This window comes from Bactrocera dorsalis, unplaced genomic scaffold (genome assembly GCF_023373825.1).
Source record: "Bactrocera dorsalis isolate Fly_Bdor unplaced genomic scaffold, ASM2337382v1 BdCtg016, whole genome shotgun sequence".
In the NCBI taxonomy this organism is placed as follows: domain Eukaryota; kingdom Metazoa; phylum Arthropoda; class Insecta; order Diptera; family Tephritidae; genus Bactrocera; species Bactrocera dorsalis.
In genome coordinates this window covers 197042-225000 of record NW_026038067.1, presented here as the reverse complement: position 1 = coordinate 225000, position 27959 = coordinate 197042, and the positions used below count along the sequence as shown (strand labels likewise).

General features: G+C 37.5%; 4 long non-coding RNA genes across 4 annotated transcripts; all 4 read left to right on the top strand.

Annotated features, from left to right (window-relative positions):
* The first annotated feature begins 2902 nt into the window (after window positions 1-2902).
* On the top strand, window positions 2903-3328 carry LOC125779959 (uncharacterized). The gene is made up of 2 exons (XR_007423477.1): window positions 2903-3042; window positions 3122-3328. It is a non-coding gene; the product is annotated as an uncharacterized LOC125779959 (long non-coding RNA).
* A 1276-nt stretch (window positions 3329-4604) lies between these two features.
* On the top strand, window positions 4605-5031 carry LOC125779958 (uncharacterized). The gene is made up of 2 exons (XR_007423476.1): window positions 4605-4745; window positions 4804-5031. It is a non-coding gene; the product is annotated as an uncharacterized LOC125779958 (long non-coding RNA).
* Window positions 5032-7715: 2684 nt separating this feature from the next.
* LOC125779960 (uncharacterized) lies at window positions 7716-8796 on the top strand. The gene is made up of 2 exons (XR_007423478.1): window positions 7716-8446; window positions 8508-8796. It is a non-coding gene; the product is annotated as an uncharacterized LOC125779960 (long non-coding RNA).
* A 1746-nt stretch (window positions 8797-10542) lies between these two features.
* Window positions 10543-11211, top strand: LOC105232580 (uncharacterized). The gene is made up of 2 exons (XR_852836.3): window positions 10543-10843; window positions 10915-11211. It is a non-coding gene; the product is annotated as an uncharacterized LOC105232580 (long non-coding RNA).
* Window positions 11212-27959: the final 16748 nt, after the last annotated feature.

Genomic DNA, 27959 nt, shown 5'->3' with positions numbered 1-27959 from the left:
TATAAATAGCAGTTCTACAAAAGTTTGTGAACTATGATAGGTTTATGTACATATTTCACAAACCACTCATGATTGCAGAGGCAGGCTGAAAATTTGGAAAAACTAAGAGTGACTCCGCCTTTTAACAGGTTTATTTTCATATGTTTCAAACCAGTACAGCTTCTATAGCCAAATTAAGACAATTCCCATAAGAACTATTACCTACAGTGTGAAAATGAATGAAATCGGATGACAACTCGGACCACTATCTTGTTGCAGCCACGATACGCTCCTCTCTGCTCCTCTGAACAAGAAAAAAAAGCACGTCAACAAACACGAGGAAGGTTCGGTGTCCTGCTCTCTGAGAGCACTCATCAGCAACTTGGTATAAGGAAGCTGAGGGACGGCATTTCAAGCCCCTTACGAACAGCTGCAAACCAAACCATTGGTTTTCGGAAAATGCAAAAGAACAGCTACTACGATGAGGAGTGCCGTGCCGCAGTGGAGAGAAAACAGACTGCCTACCTCGCAACGTTACATTCGACCACAACACGTGCGGGATGGGATAGATACCGAGAGTTGAAGAGGGAAGCAAAGGGAGGGAGGGAGGTGCGTATTTGCAAAGAAAAAAAGAGAGAGGCCGAAATGCATGAGTATGAAGAGCTTGACAAGCTGGTCGACAGGGGCAATGCTTGAAAATTCTACGAAAAGATGCGACGACCAACAGAAGGTTTCAAGACCGGAGAGGTGATGTAGTGAATGATGCTAAGAGCGTACCAAAATTATTCAGGAAACACTTCTCGATGCCTGCTGAATGGTAGTGAAAATAAAACACTTGGAGATGATGAACCCGATTCCCCAATTGATGGGGATAAGTCTCCTCAACATTGCATATAAAATTCTATAGAGCGTATTGTGTGAAAGTTTAAAGTCAACCGTCAACAAACTGATTGGACGATATCAGTGGAAATCAACAACTGACCAGATATTCACCATGCACCAAATCTTGGAAAAGACCTGTGAAAAGGATCGACACACACCGTCAATTTCAAAACTCTTGCCAATAGGTGCTACTTCGTACTGAGTACGGCGAATATCGCTTTGCATGGAACAATGAGCTGTACGATATATACTAAGTACTTTAAACTAATGACTAAATGTGTGGTTTATAAGTAAATTCAACTACTGGGACCGTTTTGAGAATTCGGTACAATTAAGCATCATAAGTATAGAAAAAAAAGTAAGTTCGGGTGCAACCGAACATTTTATACTCATCAACTTGGAAGAATCTAAACCAGACAAATACTTTAAGGTACAAAACAAATCATATAGAGTAAAGTCAGCCGGATGTGCGAAAATCCTGATATTAGTTATTTAGGGGCTAGGCCAAATTTTCGGTCAAATTTAATTATTTCAGGCGCGAAGATACACTGTTATGAGTAAAACACGCTGTCTTATTTACATTGGGATAACTCACACATTGGGCGATATATGCAGTCAGAAGTTCGAAATTCTTTATATTAAGTCTATGGGGGCTAAGGAAGTATTGGTCCGATTCAACCCATTTTAACCTACAGACATAACATTATAAGAGAAGGATTTTCCCTGAATTCCAGTTATATAATACATATCACAAATACACCAACATTTCGATCAAAAGTCATATCTTTAGTTGACTGGGGCCCACATATTGGGTACCTTGAACAGGGTCTTGAACAGTTTTGGTTGGATTTGAACAAATTTTTATCATAATGTGGCATACACTAAAGGCATTATTCGTGCAAAGTTTAATTTCTTCTTGATTTGTGTACCGGAAGTAAGAGAATCAAGTGGAATTTAAAATTGTGCTATATGGGAAGTAGGCGTGTTTATTGTTCGATTTTGTCGAAATCGGTCAGTAGGTTCCCGAGATGTGGGATATCATCAAAAAGTGAGCGGTGCCATGCCGACTGTCCAATTTTTACCACGGTCCCTACAAAGCATTGTCGTACCATTCTGGCGCCAATTTTTTACGTTTCTGGCGGTAGTTTTGAACAGTACCGTTATATGGGGAGTGAGCGGGGTAGTAGTTCTTATAATATTCGTGCTGGACGAATCTGATTGTTGCCGCTTTAGTGGTTTAGGAGATATGCACATTAAACATATTATTATGGCGATTACGTCCATCTACGAACTCGATTTTTTATACCCTGAACAGGGTATATTAAGTTTGTAACGAAGTGTGTAGCACCCAGAAGGAAGGGTCGAAGACCCTATAAAGTAAATACATATATAAATGATCAGTATGTCGACGTGAGTCTATTTAGCCATGTCCGTCTGTCCGTATATATATACGAACTAGTCCCTCAGTTTTTAAGATATCGTTTTGAAATTTTGCAAACGTCATTTTCTTTTCAAGAAGCTGCTCATTTGTCGAACCGATATCGGACCGCTATAACATATAGCTGCCATACAAACTGAACGATCGGAATCAAGTTCTTGTATGGAAAACTTTCACATTTCACAATGTATTTTCACAAAAGTTAGCACAGGTTATTTTCTAAAGCAGCAATGTAATCTCCGAAGAAATTGTTAAGATCGGATTACTATAGCATATAGCTTCCATACAAACTGAACGCACAGTTATTAACAGAAATGCACCTGTGAAGGGTATTTAGTTTCGGTGCAACCGAAGCTAACGTTTTTTCTTGTTTGTACTAAGGAACCTGCATACCAAGCTCCATCAAGGTATCTCTATTTTTACTCAAGTTACAGCTTGCACGGACGGACGGATTTCAACTTTTCTTGTCATACTGATCATTTATATATAAATATATAACCCCATATCTATATCTAGGAGTCGTGTGCTGGCAATAAAACTTTTATTTCATGATTTTCATTTTGTATACATATATAACTTAATTTTTCACTAAAGAAGTAAAGACTCAGTCGTAGAAATCATGAAGAAATCTTGTATAAATACTGCTTGAAATCTATTCACTATTCAATTGAACATTCACAGTTAAAATGGCGATCTTGAAAAATATTTTCTTTGTTTGCGTTTTGGTACCCGCCTTACTGATGGTAAATATTACAAAAATATATATTTTTTTATTATATTATATATTTCTATATATATTTATTTAATCGTCCTCATTTTAAGGCGCTCGTCCTACCAGAAGTTACAGCGGAAGATTCAGCGGATAGTTTAGTTTTGGCGAAGAGGGATATCAAACCTGCAAAAATTCAGAAAAAGGTCACAATTGGTAAAGGCGTTAGTACCTTAGTTCAACGTCTAAAACCGCAACCTATACTAACTTAAAATTAACCTTTGTCAGATTTTTAAAATAAATGCTCGCACATAACAAAATTTGTTGTAAATTGTTTTTTAATAACCACAAATTAACCAAGGATTTTTTGATTAACTTGAAGACTTAGCTGTAATTGATTGTTTCGAACCCGAGTCACGACTTCAAGGTTATTAATTGCGAAAACCTTACGGTCGGTTATAAAATATATGTAAGTTCGCATGATTGCCTTTTGAACAATATAGTAGACACCTAATTGTTTGAATTTGAACAATAATCCGATATTGTCTGCGTTCGCCTCGATTTTCAAACAATTTTACCAAAGGTAAGGATGCCCAATGAATGTCATCTTGATTTGATATCAGAAAAAAAAAATTATTTATTTCAAGAATTAATTTAAATCACGTTCTAATATGAAATGTCGGCTTGTTGAAACTGGGTCCATATATTTCAAATTGATCTTATACACCGCGATTTCACTTAAAGCCCACAAACTGCCGCCGTTAATCGATAAAATATAAATCGGTATTTTACAAATCTTATATTTAGTAGAAGACATTGCGGGTGAAAGAGGCATCGGCGGAGCTTGCTAATAGGCTCTTTTTACAAATCTCACAAACCAATCAAGCTGTGAAAGCTTCTGAATTTGGACACCCACACACTATAGTCATGTTAAAAGCTACTAAGAATGAAATATCATACCCAAAATAGGATCTCAAGAGCTACTCAACCATAATCAACCAAATGTGGTCCATAACATTATCCTGATGTTCTTATATTACACTGCCAAAATGAGTGAAATTCAAATTGATTCTTTCACTTTAAGGTATATAAATAAATTACCCATTAAGTTATCGGAAATTTAGAAATTAACAAAAACTGTCGAAATAGGACCATAACTTTTCAACCTTCCAAATACCGTGTTTTATGAAGTGAAACAATGGCAATGACAATTTGTTCATAGGCTTTCAGTCAAAAATATTTTTTCAGATTATATCGCAATATATGAATTTCTGTCTCTAAGATCGAGGAAAATTATAAAATAAAAATATTATTTATTTATATTTAATATTTTTCTATAAAATAAGATAATAAAATTGTCATCCAGTCACTATTTCGAAGAAAACAAAAAATGCCAACCTTAAATTGCGAGGATATAAAATATTAAATTATACACGAACTTAACCTGTCTTTACCAATTTAGATTAGTTTTGACCAAAAGCTTCGTCCGTATGCCCCTTTACGATTCGAACACGATAAATATAAGAAAAATAGAAGTCGTGTACTAGCAATAAAACTTTTATTTTATGATTTCTTACTTAAGAAATGCGAGCCTTACCTCACAAAACGTCTAGAAATTTCGTATAAATACTGCTCGCACTCCAAGTTTATTCACAATTCCATTGAACATTCACAGTTAAAATGGCGACTTTGAAAAAGATTTTCTTTGTTTGCGTGTTGGTGCCCGCCTTACTAATGGTAAATATTACAAATGTATTCAGCATTTGAACTATATTTGACTATTCTCATTTTTAAGGCGTTCGTTCTACCAGCAGTTACAGCGGAAGATTCAGCCGAACATTCAGTTTTGGTGAAGAGGGGTATCAATCTTGGGAAAGTTGTGAAAGTAGTCAAACCAGTAGTAAAGGCACTGGCACCTCTATTGGAAAACATCTAAACCTGAAACAACCGGAGCATACGTTATCTTTAAGTTAACCTTTGTTAGATTTCCACAATAAATGTTACAAGCATATAACAAAATATACTTTTCGGACAATTCTGGAAATTTAGCTGGAATGGATAGCTTCCAACTACTTGAAATTAATTGCGACGACCATTCAATCGGTGCAATTCAACGGTAATTTTCGAAGGGAGTGTTTGTGCTTAAATTGTTCGAGGACTGTCTGCGTCCCCTTTGCTTTCCACAAATATTTAAATTTGACATCAGAAGTCCAAGGAAAATTAATTATTTTGATTCACATCGTGATATGATATGTCGTCTTGTTGAAACTAATAACCGCCAACACTTTCTTTACAAACTTTACGCCAGGCCAGGTGATATCTAAATATATACGGTAATTTTGTTTAACTTCACCTGTCGGGAATCCGGCCTTGGATGCACACAAATTTAAACATTTTTCGATGAAAATGGTTGCTATTTCGGCGCTTTACATAAGTATATCGGTGTGAAATGAAAAACATGTCCCTCCAACTCCATCGATTGGTTAATGACAAAGTTTCTCAATGTTCACATGTCCCCGTATAATAAATCTTCACTCGCACTTGATGATTTTCAATATACGTAATGACTTTTCTTCAATATTGCCCTATTCTTAGGTTATTAAGAAAATTTAAAAATCTCAAAACAATAAACCCTAAATCGATGTTTATCACTTAATAATTGGAACGAAGTTTCTTTCCAACATATACATTTGTGTGATATAAATAGTTATTTAAAACTTTGGACCAAAAACTTTCAACGTTTTCCCAAATTTAATTAAAAAAAAGTACTTAATTAAACGTTTACGACATGAGAAGAAAAAATCATGCTGATAACAGTATCGTGTAGCAATATCGATAGAATTTTGAATAAATACGGAACTTTCAAATTGTGGAGTTAATTTCAAATCAAAATGGCAGCCATGAAAGGGACTCTCATCATTTGTAGTTTGATACCACTTTTACTTACGGTAAATATAAAAGAAATGGAAAGCATTTTAAACTGTTATAATTATCCTGACTTTCTGGGTCGGGTCTAGGAGAGTATTATGGTCAAACGGGGTGCAATTGGTATCGGTATTGCCATTGCCAGACCCCTTCTTAAGACGTTTGTACCACTACTAAAGAAAATCTATGACCACTATTAATCTAAACAATTTACTACATAACAGTTGCAAGTAAAGAATATTTAAAAAAGGTTTATGATATCGGCAAAAGGTTTCGATGTGGGAGAACCTAAAAAAACATTAAGGAGCTAGGCGTCTGTTATACGAGTAGTATCTACATGATTAATAACACTTATAAAACTCACTCCGTGCTCACCATGTCTGGGAAGTGTTTTAATAGGTTAAACTCTCTATAAAGCTACTTCAAAACCTGTACTTCAATTATGAATTTATCCAGACCATGTATAGAATCATTTTAGGGAACTTTTGTTAATACCCACATATGTATGTATATGTGTATGCTTGTACAATTAAATCAAACCTGAAATATTTGCTCATTATCATATACAGATTTGATATGGTTACTCGTACTTTGTAAAATATAGTTCTTAAATGGAAAACTATATATGTATGTATCTATATGTACCTCGTTCAGGGTATAATAGCACAAAGTCAAGTAGGAAAGAAAATAAAGTTATGGGGAGATGATCGAATACATGGCCATATGTGAAGAATTCAATCATCCTTCTTATATTAATATGTGCGTTGAAGGATTGCTCAACTGGCGTGCGTTCTAGTAATATTGGAAATTTCACTTTTCCAGATCATAAGGTAAGCCCGTTTAAAATTCCTCGCTCTAAATATTCATTTCTAAGAAGTATCTTCAGCATATTACAGATTGAGAAAGGAAAGAACCATTAAGTTAAGGATAATTAAATTTGATTAGGACTCAAACATTCAAACAGATAATTGTGTGGTAAATTAAGGATGGGGTAGCAAATGAAAGAAATCAATTTGTCTCCTTATCATTTGATGTCTTTATATATATAAATCTTCTGACCGTGTGTTTGTAATTGAACTGCTCCTAAACGTCTGGACCGATTTTTAGCTATAACATTTTTTTCATACCTGCTAACTATTGGAGGGGGTATCTTGACAGGCAATTTAAAATTGCAAAAGATCTAGCATAAAAAAATAGCGGCATAACTGAAGTGTTGATAAAAACGACTATTAAAATTTGAGATATACAGAAAACGTTTCGAAGCATTGCACAGAGCAATGCAATATTTAAACGGGAACGATGAAGTGCATAGGTATATGCGTACAATTTCCAACTGATCCTTTCTGAAAAATAATAAAATTGCGAAATATTGAGAATGGTAGAATAGAACTGCAATCAAATACACAGTGCAATGAATTAAAACTCATTTATCATTCGATGAATAATATACCGCAGGCATCCCAAAAGACTGATGGCATAACCTTGCCAGCAGATTCCACGCTTCGGAACCGTTTCTTAATATGCAGTCCACTAGGCTGACAACCGATTGGACTCGATTGATTTCACTGATGCACAGCCCAAATTCAATAATCTTTTAAACCAATTCTTTCTTAAAGCACGCAATGCTTTTTGATTCATATTTTTGTAAACTAACACAAGTTGCTTCACCAAAAATGCGATTATTACTTAAGTAATACTTATAATCTAACTAATGGAAATCAAATAGATGGTATTAGTAGTACTACCTATGTATCAGCCACAGTAAAACGTGGGTGGGTCCTCTAGCAAATTTATAATTTTGGAATGTAACAACGGTCTAACATACTGCGAGAGGATCGTAACAATACATTGAAGCGCCGAAATAGGTAAAACCATTGATGTAAAGAAGAATGGCAATGACCATACAAATTAAAATATAAGAACTAGTTACCTCTCTTAATATTTAAATGTTCTCTCTGTTTGCAAAAGTTTCTTTCTGTAGTGTGCCACTCATTATGTGAGGTTCGCGTTTTCCGACTTGGACTGAAGCAGCTAAGTGCCGTGATATAAAGGGCAAGCTTAAATACTAATCGGAAGTTTCGCAATCTCTATACTTCTCTCATACATCTAGTCTGAGATGTTTTCTTAGCCTTAAAATGAGTATTGGTTCAGTCGAAATTACAATATATTAACGACCGTTATAATAACATTCCTGGGGCAAATGAAACGAAAACTAATTTACTCCTTCATTATTACTGATAATAAATTGTTAAAACGGCAGCAAAGTAATTAAAAAATCGCACGAATCATTTGCGATAAGCTTGGGAAATGTGACGTGGAAATATTTTAATTCTGGAACTCACATACATATGTGTGTGTACATGTATATTTAGCGTTGTGTTTCGGTTTTTAATAAATACCGAGCTTTTAACACTTGAGCACAGAAGATATTTGTTTCATATCGAATTTTAGCACCAATGGCAGCAACAAAGAAAATACTTTTGATCTGCATTACGATGCCTCTTCTAATAGCGGTAACTAAAACTGATACACACTGCAATATTTCTTATTTGAGTTAACATTTCTCTATTACAGGTATTGGGGATGTTACTGCCTACCGTAGAAGCTGGAAATGTCGCTTTAGTGAAACGCTCCCCACAGTATTCCGTGCCTCAGCCCACCGTAGATCTTATTGTACGATTGGAACCAGTGTTGAGAACTCTTCTAGGTATCTTATCCCCAGTAGTGGGATAAGTCAAAACCATAACATCAAATTATTCCTACTCTTTAAACTTTTCGCTGTTCTCCAAACACATTTATGTATATGCTATCTACTAACACCCGGTGTCAGGTTTATATTAAATTGAATATTACGAAATCAAAATATCGGTTGAGTATTTATTTTTTGATTCCTGTTTTCTGTGTATCCGAGTAGTCAATGCAACACTGTAACCATTTTAGCCCCTTCGGTATGGGAACCGCCTATAAAAAGTATTATTCGCTAAGAAGCTAACGCTAACATAAATTAGCTAAGACGAAATTATAATTAGAGACCAGGAAATAACTTCTAATATTTTTCATGGATTTTTTTCCTAAAGTGAACTATGTTTTCTTTTCATAATTTTTTACTTATGTTTAAATATTTGGTTTTCTAATTTAGTAACTTATGACTTGAAATAGATCTCAGAGTGAGACGAACTGAAAAAAAGACACTGTTTATTTACAGCACTTAGTTTTGACATTATTCGATCAGCGATGTCATGAGGATCATATATACTCGTAAAAACAAATCCGCAACTAAAACCCCATATGACTACTAAGAGTCGTGTTAATAGATTTTATAGTCAAACACGTGGTTCTTACAAAAATATATATACATATAGAGTATGCCAACTATTTGATCACATACATTTTCAAAAATATTCTATTTTGTTCATTTTTATTTAAATAAGCTTTTGAATAAAAGGGATAAGTTCACCAAGTAGGCCTATGCAAGGACAGTTAGTAAATGCGGAATTACCCAAAATATGCCGTTATATTTCAGAGTATATTTACAAATGTAGACAAAGGCATGTGATCAATTAGTTGACTTTGTGAAGTAAAGGGGTATTGATCACCGTAATATTGCTCTGATATTGATATAAGTATTTCTTTTGACTCTCTAATTAATAGTTGTGGAATCGTTAGATTCTTGTTTTTATTAAAAGGTGAGTATTTCTTATTGTTTTTCTTTGTTATTTTCTTAAGTTTGGCTTGACTATAGATGAAAAAGCTAAGTGCAACAAAAATTGACGAAATCAAAAGGCTTTTTCATTTAACCACAGGCTCGTTGGTATTTCTGTAGGCGTGATTTCAAAAATAAGACAATCAATGACTCTTTATGTGTAAAAAACACTTCTGGACGAAATCAATTTCGAATGCCACCCTGGAAAGGCGCATTGTTAGGCAGATCAAGTTTGGTGTGCATGAGAATGCAAAAAGATGGGCGTCAATGGATTTGGAGGAAACCCCGAGAACCTTTGAGTAGCCGTATTGTTCAACTAACGGTATTGTTTGGAGGCGGTAATGTAATGATGTGGCGGTGTATGAGGATGGAGGTGGTAGGAGAGTGTGTAAGAGTTGCCGGAAGAATGGATGCAAACCAATATGTCGATATCCTTCAACAAGGTTTGTGCAAGAGTCTGGAAGTGTGAGGCAAGAATGTGTCGGACGTCATCTTCCAGCAAGAAAATGATCCGAAACACACTTCTCCTGTAGCTAAAGCTTGGCTTCAAAACAAAGGTTTTGAAGTACTCGACGGGCCCCCTCAATCGTTAATTCTCGCTCTTTTGAGGTCAAGCGTGCCACTGCTGATGCCCAAGGTGAGTGTCAGAATCTTGACGGCAGAAGGCTAAAAATTCCTGGCAAAATATTAGCGGAGATTTCTGTAGGAAGGTGGTCAAGTCCATGCCCAAACGAATTGAGGCAGTAAACAAAGCACAAGGGGGTCATATTAAATAGTTAGTAAAAAAATCGTTTATGTCAACCAATTGATCAAATGTGGAGCGGAGACATTTTTTTTAATTCTATAAAATCTAGCAAGTGTTTGAAAAACAAATGTGTTAATTTTAATTTAATACTTTTAATTTTTTTGTATATAAAATAAAATTGGATTGCCATTGGAAATAAAAAAGTTGCAAACTGTATATCCATAAGAATTTATCACTTTGAAGCACGACTAAAAAAAGGGTGTCACGAAGCAATTTTATCAAACATGAAAAACGTGTGCAAGTAAAATTGGAATAGGTTTCCAAAAGTCAATATAGACGTATAAATATCGGATTTTATAGTTTTAAATGCACAGTTTTATTTTTACACTTCTATCTCCAATAAGAATGGCCACACTGAAGAAAATTTTCATAATTTGTGTCGCGTTGCCTCTTTTAATAGCGGTGAATATTATCCTACAATATAAAATATTATGACGTATGTATGTATTTTATTTATTTTTATACTCATGAAGGCATTTAGCATGTTGTTGCCGGGGGCTGAAGCTCGAGAAGTGGCTCTAGTGAAGCGTTCACAGCTTTCCCAACCAACCGTAGAGCTTGTAGTTCGACTGGTACCGGTATTGCGAACACTTTTGGGGATCTTATCTCCAATAGTGGGTTAAATAAAAACGTACAGGACCAAGATTTCCGAATTAAAAAGCTCCACTTAATAATTTCTGAAAAATTAATCGATTTAAATTTGTATAATTACCTAATTGAAACAAAATAAGCTCCTTGCAATAAAAAGTGAAATTCATTGAGAAACCTAAGGGATATGTGTCAGTTTTTATAGCTAACTTTCGAATTGCAGCTATAACCTCTTATGGCCTGCACCAGCACAAATTCAGTCCTCTTTGGAATTGTTATTTAATGGTCACTTCATTGAGACCACATCGTTGCTAATGTGAACTCATCACAAAGTCATTAAAAATGGCGCAAGAAATGTCGCCGACTCGATTTCCTTGTGCAATGACCAAAATGAGCCACACAGTGTTACGTCGTTGTCCCAGGAGCTTACAGAATCTAAAGTTGTGCTCCCAACTATAATAGATATGAAATATTAATTCCTATTCACCAACATTGGTTGCCTCTAAAGTCACCAAGAGGCCCAGTATCAAATTTTTTTTAGTTTTAATGTGGAGGAATGTATTTATGTGAAACTTTTTTCTGTTTGTGACACTGTATGTTGTTGCTGTAACATGCAAACAATTATATAAAGACACTGGTCTCATCATAGTCTTCACTGCACTCGAGAGTCAAAAGGATAACATTTCGTGTTTATTTTAGTTTTTCAACTAATTACAACCTAAGCCTTATAGACGGTTTTGAGCTCTCACGTGCCTCTTGATGTACAACGTGCCACAAATGCCCGTTACGGATACTGAGCACATGCCTTCACAAAAATGTTTAATAAGTGTGTTCACTTACGGCAGTGTGTGTATGTATGCTGGCGGTTAAGCGGATGCGTTCGTGGCATTTCATTCACTACCGTACAACGGTTATTAAGCGTTAATTAATCATTCCTGCGAATTGGAACACAACAGTCCAGCGAATGATTTATGCGTGTTGACTGGCATTTAATGAATTTAATACATTTGTATGTACATATATAGATAATTTTATAGGTGCCCCGAATACTCGATTAGTTATAATTGTATACATCCATAACTAGAAAGCCTCGAAAAGTACGTCAGCGTTTTGGAACTGGCTATTTTTCGGATAGCATTAAAACTGATGTGCAAAGGAATATTATTATTTTGAAATATCAATTAACCTAGCTGTACCCTGAGCGCGTTGTTACTCGGCCAAAGATTCAGAATGGATTGTGTTTCAATTAAATTTTTACTGAGGTATTGTGGGATACGCAATATTTCGTGGATGTTTTTTGAATTGAGTCAGCTGATATTCTTCTAGACTGAATTTACACTCGATGTGCACTGGACGCAGAAAAAGCAAGCCATTGCTTTTCATTTAAGGCGCACAATAATTTCACAATATGCATTGGAATTGCAGTAGAGCCATCTGTCGAAAATTGGTAGTTTGTATCACGTGCTTAAGCAGATCTACGGAATGAGGCGTAAGTTTCTTTAAAATAGTTACAATTCATCAAAGATAATAACGAGAAAAGTCTGTGTTACCGACCCGGAATACAAAACGTTCTACTACTCCCACATCACTCTACTGTTCAAACTGAAAATGACCGCGTTGAGAATGCAAGACCATTTGATAAGATTTTTCCACGTTCTATATTTGGGTTTTAAATTCAACAGAATAGTCCGAGAAACTGACAAAACCATATTTGTTGGTTCCACTCAACCAACTGCAATAATCTCTTCTAGAACAAATAAACGGTGTTTGTTCTCTTCGCTACCGAAACTTAAAGCTCAAGTGATTTGTAATATATGTACATATATGTATATATATACATATACATATATGCATATACATACGTAGGTTGCCTTTTGTATTTTCGAATTTGGCAGATCCAGTGTTGTAATCTGGCAACTCGTTGTGTTTATTGTAAGGTTTGACATTTACTGTTACAAATACTCAGAACTTTTTGACATTCGAGCGCTATTTATGTTTTTTACTGTGCCTTAATATATTATTCTGGGTGAAAAAATGGAATCGCGAACATTTTCGAGAGATTACTTTGTACAACTTCGTGAATTTATGTAGTCAAGTGTATCGATGAACTTAATTAAATTTTGGGCGATGAAACTCCATCAAGGTTCAGTGTTTTCTGATGGTATGATGAATTCGATCAAGATCGTAAATCCCTCCAAGACGAATTTTGTGAAGATTGTCCAAAATTAGTTGTTGTTCCGAAAACGATTGATGGAAGGTCGTCATATAACATATCGTCAGAGTTAGACAAATATAGGCATTAATGAGACCAGCATACATTCAATACTGCATGAACATTTGTTCATTTTGAATACCATACAATTTGACAGTAGCTCAAAAACGGCTCGAGTCGCTAAGTCAAGAGATGGTCAAAAAATACTATAACGTAGCGTCAAAACACGTCTATGAAATCGTGACAAGTAATGAATCGTGGATTTAAGCGCAGAGCATGAAAGTAGCAGTCGTCTTCATGGGTGCTTCCAGATGAGCCGAATCCAACAAAAGTTGTTCACGTACGTGCACTTCCAAGCAAAATGGCTTGCGTGTATTTTTGGAATAACTGTCAAATTTTTTCGAGCCCGAAGAGGCGGTTGATGCGTTCGGAACGGATGGATCAGGGTGGCAAAAGTGCTTCAACAATTGGTTCAAACGCATTCAAGAATGTAAATATTTGTTTTTATTTTTAATCCCGAAATGCAAGAGGCAACCCTCGTATATGTTTGCATGTTCCACAAATAGGCGTGAGTAGATGGGCGCCGCAATAAAATTTCACCCAAAACTTCTCTTTCGAAGGGTTGATTGTGTGCAAATGAAGTACTGAAAAGGCAAATACTTCGACCAAATGGTGCCAACACATTGCAAATCAGCTCCCGCATTACAATTATAATGATTAAAATTAGCATTAAACCCAGCATAAATATCCGGAGGATATCAACGCACGCGGTCTCGAATCAAGCTAACTCAATGAGTCGCTCGCCGCAGACGGCCAATTTAAGCTCGACGCCACACCAACATCACAAACAACATGAAAGTAAAAACGAAGTTGAGGCGCTTGCGACTGCCGAAGATCCCCAACAGTCAGAGTTGATTTAAGAAATTTTCAATCAGCTGCCCAAATCGGGGCAATACCTGAGGCTTCGTTGGAGTGGCGCGTGTAAACGACAATGTCCACTGTCAAAATGGACAACGCGGACAAAAAGGTGTCATCAGCGGCAGGAATTGGCGTTGCTAGCTGTCAAGCGATTGCTAAAAATGCCAGCGAAAGGCGATGTTGGTACGCAAACAAAAAGTGAACAGGATTAAAAATTAATTCTGCATTTAAGCAGCTTTAAACGTTTTCAACTCGTCTGAGGCTTGCTCTCACGCGCCTTGTCTGTTGTCCGCCTTTACTTTTGCTTTTTATCGAAAAATCGGCACCATCAAACGGGTGCTTATCAGCACTGATGCGATCAAAATCAACTATAACTGCCTCTGTTCGCTCATAATTTGTGCGCGAAGAACTCGGCAACAAAGGCAAAAAGTCAAATGGATCGACAAAAAGTGTACTGGGGTAGCAGCCAGCCTTCCCGTTTGACAAGCAAAAAAATTCATGAGCTTTGTTGTGAATCAAAGCAAGCCTGCACGTCAGTGTTGTTGGGTTTCAAATGTCGACTTTGTTGTCACCGATCGCCGATCATAGACGAGACGAGTCGAGTCGTCTGCAGGCATCGTTCCGCTTCGAACTATCTCACATATTTATTTCAGAATCCAAATGCTCTCTTAGCGTACACATCCTCTCTTCAGGCTCGAATGAGTGGATTGATTTATGTTTGCACTTATGCATAAAGTATTTTAATGCAAACACATTAGCAAAATATCTTGGCGCATTTCCTTCGCCGGCGTTTGGAAGAAATCCATTTCATAAAATATACTTTTTAATATTTATGACCGATATTAGGGTCTTCCAAAATTTATACTTCATATTTTATTAGTATTTCGATACTTGTGTAATTTGTTAGACAGAGCCAAATTTTTTGGAAATTTCATATCTCATATTCGTCTTTACAAATAGTTCTCAAGAAATGTGAGACTTCTCCAATAAGGATCCCAGTTGGATTTCTAAAAAAATATTTTTTTACCTACGACTCAATCGATAGCAAGTTCGAGTAGTCCTCGAAAAAGGATCGCATATAATTTCATTTTTCCTGATTACATCCTTACACATGTATGGATTATATATAACAATAAAAACATGTATTCCTCTTCACAACAGAGCCTGAATCTGCCCTAAACAAATTACTTTCTTCAATTTTTCATCCCATTTTTATTTAAATGAAATTAAAGGAGCATCTTTCCCGATGTTAAGTTGCACTAGTGTCAAAAATTAGTAATATCGGACCAAAACTTCCCTTAGTCCTAATATACCTAATAAACGAATTTTCAAACTTCCGATTGACTTCAAAGCGTTCATATAACTGACCTGTGTGTGTGTAATAATGTATTGCGGATAAAATATGGTCAATACATCCCGAAGCCCTTACATACCAAGCAAGTTATTTCTGGACGTCCTTTATCCTTGAAAATTGCGAGAGTATAAAAAGTTCAGTTATACCCAAAGTTAGCCATTCCTTCTTTGTTTTGTTTTGTTTTGAATTGAAATACAACCGTTAAATACAAAGAAAGCAGTAAATAAGCTTAAACACACATATGTATATTGCCACTTGTTTAACTTATACTGTTAGTCACTTAATTTATTAAGCGCACAAAGCAAATTCCATGACACAAATATAAAGGTGCACCTTAATCAACTCGCTTTTCTCACTTGACTCAACAGCAATTAATTAGCGAGGAAATTGCAACCAATTCCACCGAATTTAATCGAATGCAAATACGTCAATGTATGTGTACACACAAATAAGAAGTTTGGCGTCGGCCATGTACTTTGGAATTTTGACCAAAGCAAGAAAAATTATACATGATTCATTCTGTGGTGTCGGCATTCTTCGACATGACAACCAAGAGGTAGACGCTCTGCCAATAACACCTACAAGCAAGCATTTGCCCAGCTGGTAAGACCCATAGAACGTGTGGCAGGCCTTTGCAGAGAACGGGAGGAAGAATGGATCGGCCTTAAATAATCTCTCTCGCATTTTCGATCAAAATCAGTCCTTCCTAAAGCACAATCACAGAAAAAGAAACATGTCAGGTCGCTTCTCCAGTAGGCGGCGTGTCTTCAATTCTTCACATCAAAGGCGTCACTTTGTGACCGTGATCGTGAGATTTTAATTTTATTTCCAGCTTCAGCACATTAAGCAGAATTCAGAATCTCCACCAATTTAGCCATTTGACCCACCTCAACTGTCTGCGTGTATCTTTCTCTGTATTCTCATTAATCCGTGGTTTTTTTATTTGCTTTGTGTTCACATTCATTTGAGGAGCTTATTTCTTGTATAGCGAGACTAATAAACGATCATTTAATAAACGCTTTAATGACAAATTTACGATCGTTTTATTTGCATAAATTACCAGTGTTGCAAACTGCATGCTCATTAATTTCTCCGCACTGTAAATTGCCAATAAAATGTTATTTATGTGCTGGCAAATTTTCAGCGCCTTAAGTACTCGTGTTGGAAGATCACCCATATGTATATATGTATGTACATACACACAAGCTTATCTACCGTCGCCAGATCGACTCAAACGAAATGATTGCTTCATACATACATACATACATACAAACATACATCACTCGTTTGTACCAAAAGTGTTTAAATATTATCATTTTAGGGGCTGAGGCGGATCAACAACGAGGTTCGGGTTGAACGCCGGATTTGCAAAGTTGGCGGCACGCATGCGCGAAGTGCAAGCCACAAAACACTAACATTTGCATCTACATATGTATTCTACATACACCATATGTAGGTACATAAGTGCAAGTGCCAGTAGACACCATATTAAGTTGTTGATTTTTAGTTGCTAATGCAAGTAGTTTAAATTTTATTGCGCATTTTTAGCGCTTAATTAGAGTTTAAATCGTTGAAGTTCCTCTCATTTTATTTTACGACCGAACCGGCAATAACCCTCACCGAAGATCGTAAATGCCAAATGATATTGTTGCATCAACATACCAACACTGTATTAAAAGTTGTGCAGCTGAACCAATTACGTGGTCGGCAGTCTTTTCCCTTTTTCATAATTGAAAGCTAAACTTTTCATACACAGTTCACAAATATATTTGCCGTGAAAACTGTCAGAGTTTGTTGTCAAAGTTGACAAGTAAAAGTTACAGTTATTTAGGTATTCATTAGCAAGTGATTGAATGAGACTTTTTTATACTCTATCAGGTTCCGTTTTTTACTGCCAATACAATAATATTATATTCGCATTCTCAATTCAAGTAATTCGCCGAGACTTTCTCGCTGAATACCTGCGTTCAAAGTTATTTAATTCGATAGTTTCTTCAAATGTGGTAGTCACTGAGCGACAACTCGCACCATCATAGCCAGAGCTTCCATTAGAGTCAATAACATAACATTTAAGGCATGGCAAGGCTTACTTATGGCGATCCCAGTTATCAATAATTCTTAACGAATCAATTTTGTTCTCACTCACAGCACTCACACCTTTTATGGTAATCATCGAGCCCTAATCGGGTTTGCCGCTGAATAGCGAAGGTACAATTAATTATGACCATTTAATAAAGTATTAAACTCTTTCAAAAGACACAATTTATTGATCGCAATTAATAAGCGCTACCCAAATCACACCAGCATAAACACTGACAACGACTAGTTCAAGAAAATCTTAGTTAGTGAATGAAGACGTCGCCCAAACTGTGAATTAATCAACGTTATGAGACAATGCCACAAAATAGGTGCCACAACGAGAGCCGCTCGCCGCCACAAATAAACACAATAGCACCGAGACCAGAAAAGAAATCACACACATAACGCTAAAGCAATCGGAATATCTACACTAATCCTTGATAACTCATTTAGCGAAGCACCGAAATGAAAACTTGAACACCAAACAGATTTCTCCCCTTTGGTGTGATCAGACGATTTATATCAGCAGTAAATTCGGTGTCAACATGTGGCATTGCCAGCAATAACTACAACAATGCATAAGTAGGTCTGCTGTGAGCGTCTGCGTGTGAGTGTGTGTGTGCAGGGTATGATTCCCATACAAATTTGGTAACGAAAGAGACGATAACGAGCATAAACAACAACAAAAGTGTTAACTGTTAAGCAAGCAGAGCAAAATAATTGGCCACAGCCTTCGGTGGCAGAGGACACGATCAGGTCGACATGATTCAGTGAGGAGACGATAATAAATTTCAACAATTTATAACAGGCAATTCATAAATTTATTAATGAATTAAGTTATAAGATAATTTAGGAAGCTTGAAGTTCCAGCAGAAGGCAAACGAAAGAGAGAGAGACCAAGTGGCACACGCAGATGTAAATTTGTACGTTATACTTGTATGTATGTATGTGTGTATAGGCGAACGCATGCAAGGGCAACTTATGCTATATTTTAGAACCACTTTGAATTGTAAGCTGAAGGTGCCCAGGTGGAAATCAAATAGTTGAAAACTTCGCTTTAAAATTATTTTTGGCTCTAATGACATAAATATACATACATATATTAAATGGGAAGAATTGTTTAGTTTTACAGTAATTTGAAATTTGAAAAAGTAAAAATATCCAAAGATTTTGGTGAAAGGTGTTGGAAGAACTATAATTTAAGAATCGATTGAGCGTGAACCTCATTCAATAGTTAAAACCTTTCTAAAACTAGGCAGATAGATTACGAAATGTAGTTCTTGAACGTAGGCTTTTGCACTTTTATACTCAAGCCCTATTAAAATTGGTATAAACTTCTTACTTTGACATTAAACTTGGAGATACTTAGACTTTCAACAAAAATGTATATTTTCTCTTTAGGGATAGGTATGGATGCAAAAGGCAACACACACACTCACACTTATAAAAAGCATTCATACAAACAATGCATTGTGGAATATGAGAATAAAAAATATGATACAACAACAAGGGCAAAAGGGAATGATGATCAACGTTGATGGAGGCAATATATCAAGCTGGGCGGTGGCATCGATACGAAAGTGTGTTTCGCTGGTTCATCTTACGTTGATAGTTGGTTTATATGATTGTCTGGAATTCGTGGAATCGTGAATCCGAGTGCAATGTATCCCAGGAAAAGGCGAATCCGTCGTTGAACTCGCTAAAGATGGGACAGTGATCTTGCTTTTTTGGCGTTAAATTGAGGATACTATGCTAAGAATGTATCATTTTATATGCTTTTCAAAACCTCACTGTCTTATCATCGTTAACACTAAGTAATGAAAAGGACAAAGTGTAGACCCCTTAGATGCCAGTCGTTTATAAAATGCAAATAAGCATGGCTTAATTCGTTAGCCAAGACTTTTTCTGGGCTTCATTGTTGGTATGTTAAAGTGCTGTGAGTTCGTCCTCAGTTTTAAGGAGTCGATCAGAGTCGATCGATAAGCATAGCTTCCCCAGCTTCACCCGATACTGATAGTGCGAAGAATTCAAAACCACTTTAGTAAAAGATTCGTAGATTTCGGCGGGAAGCTTTAAGCAAAAGCGAAACGAAACGTATTTCTAACTTCAATATCAGGGACATATCTGAATCACAAAATTACTACATAATGATGTGACAATCATGAGCAGTATATACCTTTGGTATCAATTTGTAAATATTATGGGAAGTTTCTTACAAAACTTCAGTGGTTCTGATAAGTAAATCGCATCTGAAAAACAAGGCCAAACACCTCGGCACTGAATACTTCATTAAAAGTAGGAAACATAGACATTTACCTTCAGACATGGGTAATATAAGTATAACGGTATCTAGCTGTCCATGTATGCATTTAGCGTATTACATTTGCATACAAATCGAGAAATAAAATTAATTAAATTGTCGTTTTGCGCATTTATCGAATTTATAACTAATATGACACCGATTATACGAAATATGTTCACTAATTAACGAACAAACACCATTTCGAGCCGACTATCCAGCAGCAGCGCCCGTTTCCGACGCCCTGCACCCGGACTGCTCAAGTCACATCTGCTGCCTGGCTGACTTAATCGTGATAACCACGCCGTGCGCACATGCCGTTCCCCCTCTTCCACCCCACCACTACTTCGCACGAAGTGCACTTCTTATCGCCCGTCTTGCTTGGCTGTTGATTTGTTCTTCTCACCTTCTTGGCATTAACATCGCACAGCAAGCATTCATTTAGTTGAAATTGTTGCATGTTTTGTTATTGTTGCTGTTTTGAGCTGTTAATCTGGCCGTGGAAATGCATTGTAAATTGCCTGACAAAGCTTATTTTATTAATATAAGCCCATAAATGTATTATGGTGAGGCATGGCAACGCAGTGCTCCTGCCAGCCAGCTTGTATAATACACACATACAAACACATGTGTCTTTTTTAGTGTTCATGTGTGGGTATATAAACAGTTTGTGGTGTGTTTTTGGTTCTTTGTTTTATTGTTTTTTAGCTATGCATTGCTGTTCCTGGTTATGTTTAATAATCAAGTGTGGCGTGGTGCGGCGTTGCTAGCGGCCAGTGTGTGCACACTTCCGTGGAAGGCTTGAAATCCTCAGCTGTCCACACGCGTATGTGTGTATGCGGTCACCGCCTGGATAATAAGGTGTGCAAAATACGCTTTTAACTCAGTCGCTTCGAATCGCCTCGCCGATCACTTGACGATGTGATAAAGACGAACAAATTAATCGTTGTAGCGGTGCTCCGTAATGCTGCTGTGGTTGTTGGGATGCCTCGACACTATTGTCCGGACGGCTGTGAGCTTAAGATGTGCATCTCGAATCGATTGCCTTATGGTGGCGAGCTTACAGCTCCCTTGACTGCAATTCATTTCAACAAGTGAGAACAAAAGAGTATGTGTGTATGTGTGAATGGTTTGTGTGAACTTGTTTTCTGACACTGAAAATATACTCTTGCTGAGGACAAAAAGCTTTAGACTGGAATTTGTTGTATGGAGTCTATTAGTTAATGTGTGAAATTTTTTGTGGGGCTTGGTGAGTAAAATACTTTGCCCTTGGCCCACACTATAAGTACATTAGCAATACCTTGCAACATAAAATTGAGAAGAAAGCAGCGTTTGATTGCTGGAGGCAGCGGGTGATCGTTTGATTGTGCCCAAATATTGACAATTTCGAAAATTCCACAAGGATTGGACGACTTTTTTGGAAATTGATTATGGAATTTTAGTTTGAATATGGCTTTCATTACTTAAAAGGAGGATTTAATCGATCCAAGAACATGTTGGATAACTCGAGTGGATACCCTTCCAGGATCTTTGATTTCAGCACTTCTACTCCTGCAATCACTGACACAACCAACAAGTTTCAGTGTATGTAAACACAATCCAAAAATAAATATGTCAAAATTAATACACAGACAATTTCAAACTTGCGATAAGAAAATCGAAACACGAAATCCCTCGCACGAACATCGAACAAACAATTCAGAAGCGCACACGCACTCGTACTCCTACCTAGCACGTACATATTCTTGTGCTGTAGAACACATGGCGAGCGGACACCTGAATTGGCATCAGCTATGGCCAAATAATACAAATATTCGGACCGCAATAAATGTTAAAGGCCCGAATATAAGGGCACAGATCGGTGAGAATGCTCTCAGCAGGCAGGCCAAATACCCGTGTACTCGAACATTTGTACACACTTACATTAAAGGGAATGGAGAAATAAATGAACTTGGATTAAATGGGAGGGTAAGGATGCTGCAAGCATAACAATGCTGCATATATGTATGTAGTTGCGGACAGGTTGATTGCGTGTGCACCGGCGGGGATGAAGGGCAGAGCGTTGGCGTAATGGAAAAGCGTTTGCAAATAAATCAGAAGGCGATAAATAAGGATTTTGTCTCGTAATAACTCAGCAGGAATCATTTAGCATGCAATCATATCGAATCGATGTTGAACGCTGCTGTACGGGCGACGGGGTCCGACTTCAATGGCTGACTGGCTTGGCTGGTGCGTGCGCGATCGAGCAGCAAATGGAACGTTAAGCACTCGAGCGCTTGAGCGATGAACACAGTGGACATATATGATGCGCAATGAGATGAGCGAGCTTCCCTCAATGGGTAGCTGGTTACTCTGCCCTTTCGCGTGCTGACTATATGCGCCACTGACTGCGTACCTTTGTAGAGTGGCATATGTACTACTGGGTTCCCAGTCGACACCATGCATCACAACAAATTCAAACTCAACTAAAATGTGCGACGCAGAGAGTTAGAGGTAATGGCTGAATGGGCTTAACGCGAGCAACAGACACAATTGGGCTTCTTACCTTAGAATTGGAGGTTAAAGTTCGAACAAAAAAATAACACGCTTGATTCTCCCCTTGAGTGGAAGACAGTTTACTATTATTATTAAAAAAAAACTGGTTCTTTACAAAGAGAAAACTATCATAATAAACCGTATATTGGATATATGGCTGCTAATAAAAGGATTAAGTCTTTATTGGCGAAGCTACTATATGCTACTTGCAACATTATAACGTTTATATGTTTACCGGTTTAGGGTCGTCATTTTAGTTTCGATCAAGGCTAAAACATGCGACTAAGGTTTCAACTAAATGTCGGATTAAACTCTGCTTATCAACTTTGAACCGAAAAGTACAGATAGTCGAGCTTCATTCAATCACTTCCCGAAGCAAAGTGAAATGTAGGCCACCAGTCGTCTAGGAGTCCAGCCGTTAATACGTGCATAGCAGTGATGCAAAGCAGTGCAAAGCGCCCTGGCCTGGCCCAAGCGGAAGACATCATGGCGCACGTGCTTTTGCAGCTGGACACAAAAAGCTGGACGGTAGGTTTTTAAGCATGGAAGTTACTCGTACCTGCAAGACATAAATTACCACCTCTCGCGCACAATGTTGCAGTTGCAAGTGCTTCGGCGCTGGTGTGGAAATTATTATTACCACCGCGTCTGCGCACGTTTAAGATATATGTACATAAGTCCGAAAGAATTAGCAAAACCAGATGACAGAAGGAAACAGGCTACGTTGGCATTAGGCGACATTTTTAATTTTCTGCATTCTAGCAACACGCCACTTAGCACTGCATAGTGTTGCTGGAAGTTAGAGATGTTTATGATTTAAGACGTTTTTAACGAAGTTCCGCAGTGCATACAAGCTTAGCAGCGGCGCTATCAGTGGTGTGTGCGTGACTCCAACGTCGTGCCGCTAGATATAAGCGGCAGGGTTGCCATACCATTTAGTATAAGATCGGGAGAAGTGGACTCGTATCAGCATTCCTCGGCAGATATATATTTTATTTTTTTTGGAAAAATACAGAACTAGTATATTGTTGTATTGGCATCAAGGGGTGATCGCAAAATTGAAATGTCTTCATATGTGACCCAAACCCTACTTATATATGTATGTATGTATTTATTTATATGTGACAGAATTCCCTGCAATTAGTCAAAGAAATCACGTAAGCTGCCAGTTGTTTGCGTTGCATTATTAATTGAACGGCGACCAACAGCTCCAACTTCCGAAGTAAGCGACCGAAGTTGACAACCACCAGCGCCAGCTCCGATGCTACGACATCCAAAGGTGGAACAATATTTCGCTGTCCAATTATGCAGTTCGTGCGTATGTTTATATACGTGTACATGTATGGATATGCCTGCGTAGGCCTATATCTAGCAGCGCAAGTCAGGCAGGATGCCACCACGCTCTCTGACATGCAACCGACTGCACGCCGTCCACTTGCAAACGCTTGTGAATACTTTAATTATTTCCCGTGAGTTATGTGGGGCGTGGTGTGTGTACAAACGTGTCATACATTATTATCCGACGCTCAAAAGCTAGAAAAGATTGCGTTGCAAATTTGCAAGCATTACAAAAGCAAACACTCACCGGTGTGCACGGAGGCGCAGTCTCCCGAGAAGGTGGACACATTGTTAACAACATAATTAACTCGCGTGCAGCACTGTTTATGGGGCATTTACTGCCGTATATATAAAGGTATGTATGTATGTATATGTTGCACATTATTTAAATAAAATACGTATATTCTCTTGGCACATTTGGGGTGAGAGGAGCGAATTTCAAAAGCAACAAATGGACTTACAACCCCTCCCAAATCACATAATTATGGCCTAACTCAAAACAAACGATAAGATAATGTCGATAACTATAATTACTTTCTGGAACGTACGCACTGACATACGAGCATACGTGCCGCCAAACCGTTGGTGATCATATGAATATCCACTTCAGTAATCAGGACTCTCAATATTTCCTACATCTTATTTAAGATAGCTACATTGATGAACAGATACTATAAGGACATTCTTGTCTCAGAAATATAAAATTGATACAACATTTTTATATTATTCTTATATCCGTGTATCAGAAATGGACTTTGTCTGACTCAAACATCGGCTTTACCAAGTCGAGAAGCAGCCGAACTGTGCTGGCTTATTGGATCTGATATGCGGGCCAAGCAGATCCACTGTGAGAGTCGAGCGACCAGCTTGTACATAAATCGAATGTGTAATTAGTTTGCAGGACAAAGCTAATTCCTATTTGCATTTAAGCTTGAACCTTATATTGTACATTGGCGTTATAAAGAAATAAATCGCCATTCGCAGGCGCTAGTGAAAGCATAACAACGAACATTTCTAAAGATAAATTAGATATGTATCTGACAAAAGCGCTTTGCTCTTGCATATCTTAATTGGTTGAACAACAAATGTGGTTGCCATCATGTCACTTGTGTCATGTAATGCCAGGTTCAAAGCCACAAGAATACCGAGAATCAAACAAGGATTTACTTGCGTTAAACGCAAAACAATGAGTGGCATGCCCCAATAAGAGTCACCCTCACCCCACCGCTGACTATACTAGTGTTCAGATACACTATTGCACAAAGTATTTGTTATTATATACATGTATCCATTCACGCAGTTAGAATGACGAAGGCTATTTCTTCGAGTGACCTTTCAGAAGAGATCAAGATGAAATATTGTGTGGCACTATGACATTTATTGATCGGAATCGTAGGTTGGCAACAGTGTTTGTTTCTGTTTCCGAAATGAAACTAACATAGTCCCACAGTTTTTAGAGTTTTAAACTCACCTACTGCCTTGAACTATACTAATATCAGAATTTTGTTTATGATTTTTAAACAATTCAGTAAGAGCATATCTTAAATGTCTCCATTGAGTCCGATAATAACACAGCGACGAACACTTTTGCAAATCAGTGTATGTAAAATTTTGAACGCACCAAACAGCATCCAGTTAGCCGACAGTCGCCACTTATAAACAGTGCAACGCTGAGTGGCTGCCAAAAACGCATGTTGCACGTCACTTTGCGCCTTTGTCGCGCTAACCAACTCGAAGCTCGCTGATTTGGCTTAGCCCGGCCCCATCTACCCCAATCCGGCCAGCTCGGCTGCTAACTTGATGGCAACTGCGATAAATTTGTGTGCAAGTCATTTGACAACGTGCGCGGTCGCTTATTATTAACATGGCAGACGCTTGACATGCAAAGTGGCGGCTGCAACGCCACCAGGGCGCGATCGGATTCATCCATATATGTATATATGTATACAACATACGTACATACATGCAATGTACCATGCAGCCAATCACTGAGGCTTTAAACAAAACCACTGAAGTTGGCATTAAAGAGCCAGGCGTTTCGCACTCGATTTGAGCGATCGAGCGGATCCCAGTTACCAATAAGTGCTACTACTTATCCCCCGCCAGCAATGCCATGCGTTGACTCAGTGAGTGAATTTATGGAAGCTCTCCACGTTTTATTGTTGCCTTGACGTTTAATTTGTTCACCTTTGTTCGCATAATTGACTCCAAGCTCGGGTGTATTGTATGAGCGTACGAAAGCATTCCTTCCGTTGCAATTTATTTTACATCCCACGAAACAAACGATTTATTGAAGTAAATGTCCCAATGATCAGTTAGGAATTTCTTCTTAAGACTCGACAGTATTGCGTCTGACTTAATGAACACGGTCAAGCTCTCTATGGTAAACAGTTTAAGCGAGAGCTTACTTTTATAAGGTAAATCCATTTTAACTGTTTTACTCCAAAATTCCGGCAACTTTAAAGGAGTGCATAATCCAAATGCGAGAACCTTAGACTTTTTCCGAAAATAAATATGTTAAGGTTCAGATCTTTTTGTATCGTAATTTCCTTGTTTTCATTCCCGGGAATATAATTCGATAGCTTTTTTATTGATTAAACTCAGGAAGACCTGCTTGAACATTGCCAAAAGAAATTTTTAGACGATTTCACCTTCTCATGCATATACCTAACAATAGGGATGTACGCTTGTACAAGTAAATAAGTATGTGTGCCACCGTGTGCACAAAAATTTATGCGCGATTTCTCATTCCTGGCGCAACAAAGACGTGTTAACACACATTTAAATGGTGGTTAACAATCGTCGTGCACATTTCGGAATTTTGTATGCCTTCAGTACCGCAAAATATGGTAATACGAAGTGGGATATCTGCTGGACGCCTGCGCCGTAAGTGTAAAAAATGCACTGGCTAACAAATTTCATGACAAATTAACAAACAAAAGACCAGCATACTCAACGCAATTCACCGCAAACCCAAAGGAACCGGCTGCATGCGCCTTCATGTGACGGCAAGCGATGTCGTCTAAATGCGCCGATATGCACCGATTCAACTGACCAGCAAGAGAGCAAACATGGGTTTACACGATAGACAATACGATCGTTTGTAGAACAAGCGTGTGCTTTATGCTGTGAAATAAGGTGTGCGTTGCCACTTTATCTTCAAAATTTCAAGTTAATTCCGATTTAAATGGTAAGGTGGTTGAAAGTTTGGCCCACCAATGTACAATTCATATTGCACTTGGATAACAGTTCGACCCAAAGAACGGTTTATTAGCTATGCAATCACTTTCCGATTTTTTTTAGATTTTATTGATAAGATCGATGATTGACAATAATAACTAATAACTGAAACATGTTTATTTTCTAGCAATTCCTTGCTACACAGTATAATAAATCAGTCAAGAACTAAATACGTCGGAGACATTAAACTTGACCCAGAGATTGTATCAAAATTAGATGATGGACGTTGCACCGCCTACATAAAGACGAAATGCCATATCTCAGGACCTGCTCGAGCAATTTCAATGAAATTTAAGGGATCGGCCTCAGTGTGACATTTTCGAAAAAAAATACATTTTTTTCGTTGCATTATTGGATAGTATATACTGTAATAAACATTCTCTCAAATTTAGAACTCGAAATTCAAATTATTACTTTTGCTACCGCGTTTCTTGTAGAAAGGGAATAGAGTGGGGAACTCTGCAACTGCAATCTTTAAACCCGTTTTCTCAGAATTGTGTGTTTTCAAAACGGTTTTCACTCTCAATGGAAGAGTTTTGAAGATATCTGGTTCCAATTTGGAGAAAACATTTTTTACGTCATTCGTTATCGCGCTATGGAAGCTTTTTTTGAAATCCTCCTATATTTTTCTACGAAAATCTGTCGAAAAAAGGGCCCAGTTCGATATTTATTGTTCAAAATGCTGCCATTTTGTCAAATTTCAAAAGAAAGAAAGCTTTCATAGCGCGATAGAGAATGGCGTTAAAAATATTCTCTCCAAATTAGAATTAAAATTGCACAGGATACCGAATATGAGGATCAAAGTTCCTACGGTGCACTTTTCATCGAAAATACGTAGGCTGCTATATATATTTCTGGCCTAGGCAACACTAAGTGTGGCCAGGTGCAATCTGACATTTCCATTGGAAAGTTTGACATTTTTTAGCATAACATCACTCAGAACGTTTTGTCATTT